Genomic DNA, 6,849 nt, shown 5'->3' on the forward strand with positions numbered 1-6,849 from the left:
ATCATGGTACTCAGCTGGCACCGCCGCCAGATTGGGGGGGACTAAAGCCTCCTCTTTAGCTGTCACACCGGGTGGAACCGAGGATCCTAAACACTCCCGGTGGCAGGTTTCGCTCCACTGCGTCACAACCCCAGACGGCCAATCAATCCGGGGATTGTGTTTTAACACCCATGGAAAACCCAGAATCACTCGGGAGGTAGAAGGTGTTACATAAAACACAATCTCCTCCCTGTGATTTCCAGACACAACCATTGTCACTGGCTGTGTCTGATGTGTAATTAGTGGAAGTAGGGTGCCATCTAGTGCCCGCACCGACAATGGTGACGGTAAGGCCACTAGAGGGAGCCCAACCTCCTTTGCCCATCTACTATCCAGCAGATTCCCCTCCGACCCCGTGTCCACCAGTGCTGGGGCGTGAAGGGTTAAATCCCCACTTAGGATCGTAACTGGGATTCGTGCGGATTTGCGGGATTTCCCTCGTGAGTGTTATGGCCCACCCTTAGCCCAGTCTCTAAGGGCGGGCGTTGTAGTTTGACCGTTTGGGGCAATTTCTCTGTATGTGCTCACTCGAGCCGCAAAAAAAACACTCCCCATGGGCCAGCCTCCATTGTCTGTCTTCTGATTTTACTTTAGCCCTGCTCGTGTCCATAGCTTCATCAGCAGGGGGAGCTGTCGCCTCACGGAAGGCCCTGGCAGTGGAGTGGGGGGACGACGACATCCGTTCGGACCCGGAAGGAAGAGGGACGGCTCGTGCCCGGCCACGCCCTTCGCCTCACTCCCGGCAATGTTCTTCTATTCGGTTGTCTAGCTGTATAACGAGATGAATAAGCCCATCTAAATCCCGCGGCTCATCCTTCGCCAGCAAATGCTCCTTCAGGACCGGAGACAGTCCGCTTACGAAAGCGGCGCGGAGCGCAATGTTATTCCAGCCGGACCTCGCTGCCGTGATGCGGAAGTCGACTGCATATTCGGCTGCACTCCGACGCCCCTGTCTCATCGACAGCAGCACGTTTGAAGTGGTCTCGCCTCTGTTGGGATGATCAAACACTTGTTTGAACTCCCGCACAAACCCAGTGTATGTAGTAAGGAGCCGTGAGTTCTGCTCTCAAAGTGCCGTAGCCCATGCACGTGCCTCTCCTCGAAGCAGATTCACCACATAAGCCACCTTGCTAGCGTCAGACGCGTACATGACTGGACGCTGTGAAAAGACGAGCGAACACTGCATTAAAAAAATCAGCGCACGTCTCGACACAGCCTCCATACGGCTCAGGAGGACTTATATATGCTTCAGGGGACGGGTTTGGGGGGGGGGGTTCGTTGAATGGCCACTGGAATATCTGTATCTGGCACTCGGGCAGCAGGAGGAGGTGCGGCAGCAGCGCCCTGCGAGTGTGCTTCCACCTGAGCGGTGAGAGCCTCCATCCTTCGATTGAGGATAACGTTCTGCTCGGTTAACAAGTCCAACCGAGCAGTGAAGGCGGTTAGGATTTGCTGCAGCTCACCTAGTACGCCTCCTGCTGGTCCCTGTGCCTCCTGCGTTTCCATTGGTGGTTCACTCAATGGTTGACGCCCCTCAGGATCCATGACAGTTGGCCGAGAAATCCTGTTGTGTAAAAGTGTAATGACACGGACCCACAACAGGGGGCGTAAATGAATGGTCAATGGAAATAAAGAGTAACACTTTTAATGTTGTGAAATGTGCATAATGGATACAGATACAATTCAATACTACAGTCAATTTGTACAGTTGGTGTCGTGTGGGCAGGCTCGAGAATAGGAGACGCCTGTCCAGATAAGAGTCGGGACCCACACGATTTCCACCGCCAACAGATCTGGAACACACCGGAGCCGCCAAGTCCCGAGTCACCAGGTGGCCACCGTCTCCAGCTGTCAGATCGGGTACTGCTGGCAGGGAGCAGAAACAGTCAAGGCTGGGTGTGTGCACACACCCAGCAAACAGTCAGCAGAGTACTGATAATGAAGGGAGAAAAACACCACCTCCCACTTCTCACAATATCACAGTTGTGCAGATCCTAATCTCACTTACAGCTGAGGAGCGGAAACGCCAACTCCTCCTGACCAGCTGCAAGTGTACTGAAACGTCTGCAAACTCAGAATATAAAGTACAGCTTTTCGAGCTTAACAGCAAAGTATGTTGCAACAATAAGCTTAGCTGAAACAGACAAAGACGGCTGAGAGTTTACCTGAGTACCTCAGATGATTTCTTGGCAGGGGTGTGGTGTCTTCTCCAGGCTTTTATGGATGGCTAGATGAGATGATGAAGGACAGCTGTCAGGGTCCCTGGCGACGAACAGCGCCCTCTGGTGCCTGAAACCCGTCTACAGGCAGAGCGCCCTCTGGTGTTGGCCAGCAGTACCTCCTCTTCGGGTGGCCCACACAACAACGTGATTCAAATCCATATGGTTTTTGAAAAAAATAATAAGGTCGGATACTTTTCTAACAGACCTCGTATATATATATATATATATATATATATATATATATATATATATATATATATATATATATATATATATATATATATATATATATATATATATATATATCAGGAAGCCAGAACACCCTGAGGGAACCCACATGAGCACACAAATAACATGCACATTCCACATAGAAAACCCACAGGTGAATACACCCAGCAATTAATTAAGTCATATTTTGTCTATATATCTAACACTTCAACTTTTATCCTTCCAACACTTCCACCTCAATTTGATGACCAGCTGTGCTATTTTTGTACCATGTTTGTGAGAGGAAGTTTTAAAATTAAAAACAAGCACGTGCATGTGCAAACTTGTCAGCACTTAAGTACAAAGTGGACTCATTTTTTTGTTGGCTTCAATTTATTTATACAGATCCCATTTATAACATGTAACCTATACAGCTCTGTATTTATCACACAATTTTTGCTGAAATTGCAAACACATACTCAGAAAGGGGACATGCAATACAAAAAGGGGTTCAAACCCCCTCATGCTACCTGTATGTGTTCATTGACAAGACAGTCTGAATTGTCACAGTCCACCCAGCTGTAAAGAGGTTCCTGTTTTAGCTGGGGAAGTAACCTGCATCACACAGCCATTCTGTTCGGGGGAATCACAGACGCCCTTCTGCTTCACACCACAGAATCCAGAGATAAGCACGGGTACAGATGGACTTCAGGCACTATATAGGACTTATTTCTTCTTCTTGTCCTGAAGGGGACAAATGAAAGTCAGTCAGTCCAGTGGGCCATCACCTCATTTTCTGTGGTTCATCTGAAAAGGGTGTGGATTGTCCTCTCAGGGTCACGGGAGAATTACTGCCACAAGTGGAAGATTTCAAGTGTCTCGGGGTCTTGTGCGCAAGAGGTGTTAAGATGGAGTGTCAGATTGATACACGGACTGGGGCTGTGTTGTAGGTCCTGCGGCCGCTGTACTGGAACATCGTGTTGAAGAAAGACCTGAGACAGAAGGCTCTCTCAATTTGCCAGTTGATCTATGCTGCTATCATTACCTATGGTCATGAACTGTTAATGACTGAAAGAATAAAGTCACGGACACAAACGGCAGAAATGAGGTTCCTCTGTTGGGTAACACTCCATAACACTCAGGGACAGAGAGTAGAGCTGCTGCTTCTTTGCATTGAAAGGAGCCAGATGAAGTGGAGCTCCATTAAGGACAGTCATATTCTTGGTTTACAGGGTGAGCCCAGTCCAAAACCTAGAAAAATACACCTAGCCGGCCATATTTCTTTAGACAGTGATGCTCCATTAACATGCCTATGATGATTGACATCATTATTTTACTGATATTTTGCAGAAAATGTGATTTTTTTTTTTTTTTTTTTGTAACTCCTGGGACTGCTCATTCACTCTCACTTCTTAAATTAATTATTCAGAAAATGATGTCTCACAAGCAGAACAATCATCCAAGGTGAATACAGCACTCATTGACTTAACTGTTTACAGAGTGTCTTAATGTAACTACAGTTGGAAAAAAATAAAAATTATCCTTTAATGACGTCTGGAGGAACAACACAGTTGACTGTAGTAGAGTTTAAACTGTGGACATTACAGAGAAGTCCAGTGATGGCAGTTACTCAAGGAACAATCCTGGGTTCAGTTTAACTATGAGTTTAACACATTTTTTTTAATATTATTTGTTAGAGTGGCCGTAGAAGAATAAAAATGTGGTAAATAATGATGTTCATTATGAATGACAGCAATCTTTATTCTGTACAGCCATTTTGAAAAATGTATTTATTCATAACAAATTAGAGGTAGACTTAATATGTCACTGCACAGTGAGTTTTAGGGTATTCATTAATCAAGCATAAATTAGTTTATGACTTTCAAAGAACACAGTATTAAAGAATTTGATTATTATTATTGATGATGGTGATGATGATGATGATGATGATGATGATAATAATGATAATAATAACAACAATAATAATAATGGAGGTGTTCATATGAACAAATAAGAAATTCATTCTAATGGAAGTTACTGCATAAAAGTACCTGATAAAACAAACAGAAGCTTCAACAGACTCAACCTTTATCACTTCAATTTAAAAACAAAACAAATAAATACTTGAGCAGTCAAGAAATTCATGAATGCTGACTTCTAAGAATGCTCAGGCTGAAGTCAATTGAGGTTTTTTTTTTTTTTTTTTTTTTACAAAATGTGTATTACTGTTATTTCTAAACCTGTGACACTTTCAGCACTTGTCATTCCAGCATTTACCCAACAGAATCTTTTTCATAGTGTTTCTGACAATCACACAGTATATACACGAAAATGTTTAATGTGCATAAGATGCATGTCGAGAAACTGCAGCCTTACTCTGTTACATGATAAAGTAAACACTAACCAACATCACCTACTCCAGGTAGACGATGCCATTCCGGCTCCAGATTTTTGTCAATCAACGAGTAAAAGTGCTCCCTGTCACCAATTAAATATGTGCATTGAAGTCTTTGGTTCAAGTATTGGAAAATCACAGTTGCTATCAGAGTTGTTACATAATTCTTAATTGTTAATAATTATGTTGTAAATAAACAACCAAATTCTATTAATCCCATGCTGATTCAAATGATTGATTTCACAGATTTATTCTTCTCACTTTAGTTTTAAAAAGTATAGAAATGGGCAACAGAAATCATGACAGAATTGGCCCCATAGACACATTTTTCTTTATCAATGATAATAATGCACCAAACACGAATGGAGAAGTTTCTGAATTATACTATAAAATCATCATGGCTCCAATCAGCTTCAACTAGTTCATTTTCAATACACAGAGCATGTTGGCAGAACTCAAAAAATTTGATGTAACTAATAAGCTTAATTTTCTTAATGTTTAGGCACTCAAAAATAAATTATTTGAACTTAAAAAATTGAATACCTTTTGTTTGTACTCATATTGTTTGTTGTTTCATTTGGGGTAATATAACTTAACAAATTTAAGTCCAAAAATTACAACATTTTAATAACATTCAAGGCAGAATTGCACAGTCAACATTGTGTACACTTCCTTAAAGGTGGCATTTAGTGACTTTTTTTTAAGGGTGTATTGATAAGCTGCACACAGGGATTAATTTAACAACTTTCCAGTTCTCAAACAACATGGTTTACCATCTACAACATTTTCCCAAAGTGGTGTACTTATTTCTTCATAAATGCATATAACTCACACTATTGTTGTTTGATTCCAAAATATACACTGTGTCTAATTCAGCAAACCATCAAAGAATGATATTTTGGCCTTAAGAGAAATTGATACATTTGAATTATATGTTAGCATATATTCATGCACTGCAAACCCGAACAAGTTAGCAGAACTCAGAAATAGTGAGGCAATCACTTGCCACAAAATTTTTGAGTCCATAAATATAAAAATCAATTGTTACCAGAACTTAAACGTTCCAATTAAATGCTACTTGTACTTCATAATTACAATTAAATTAAAGTGTCACTAAGTCTTTTTGGCTACTTCATTGTTTTTCCACTATCGCCAGCAGATGTGAGGTGGATCTGTTATGTTGAACTGGCACAGGTTTTACACCAGATAGCCTTCCTGATGCAACTCCACATTATATGGACAAATGTGGCAGGGGTGGGGTTTGAACCTACTGCACTGAAACCAAGCGCACTAACCACTTGGCCACCACCCCTGCTAAAGGGTTCATTAAGTCACCTCAGATACTTTCATATATAATTACATAATTCTTGAAGTTGTGTTTAAGTTATGCTTTGAAGTTTTGCTTACTTAATATGCAATTAGTTCAAGTCAATCAAAAATTCTGAGTTTAATTTACTCAAAAAGCAAGACCATGTTACACAAACTTGAAATATTTAATAAGTACAACATTTTCTTAAGGGCCCTGTCCCACTGGCGTTTAGGAGGATTTGTGGATGGAATGCGCACAAAAGTGACCCACATCCGCCAAACTGCAATAACCGTGTAACATTCCTGTATGAGTCGGCCGCCATCCGAACACGTCCGTGATCATCCACAGAGGCACGCATGTCCGCAGCCAGGATTTTTGAGCGGCTCAAAAATCCTGCTGCAGATGAGATCCACATCACTGCCTGAACACATACTGAAGACATACGCAGGACATACACAACCAACACATCGCATATCCCCTGTCATCCGCTGATATCCGCAACCGACGGGTTGGCGCGGCTTGGCCGTGGACCGGGACAGCGTGCAAAACAGATATAACGCGTGCCCAGCACGGTCACATCACGGTCGCAAATGGTATGTCGTGCATGCAGACAGAGTGGGCACAGATGAAGCGAGTGCATCACGGCCGCTGTGCCCCTCATGGGGGCGCCTCCGCAG

At 42.8% G+C, this 6,849-nt stretch overlaps 1 long non-coding RNA gene across 1 annotated transcript; it reads left to right on the forward strand.

Moving 5' to 3' along the window:
* The first annotated feature begins 2,860 nt into the window (after positions 1 to 2,860).
* Positions 2,861 to 6,293, forward strand: LOC117523116. Its single transcript, XR_004564424.1, has 2 exons — positions 2,861 to 4,645; positions 4,753 to 6,293. It is a non-coding gene; the product is annotated as an uncharacterized LOC117523116 (long non-coding RNA).
* Positions 6,294 to 6,849: the final 556 nt, after the last annotated feature.

The sequence above is a fragment of the Thalassophryne amazonica genome, chromosome 13 (genome assembly GCF_902500255.1).
Source record: "Thalassophryne amazonica chromosome 13, fThaAma1.1, whole genome shotgun sequence".
Taxonomy (NCBI): domain Eukaryota; kingdom Metazoa; phylum Chordata; class Actinopteri; order Batrachoidiformes; family Batrachoididae; genus Thalassophryne; species Thalassophryne amazonica.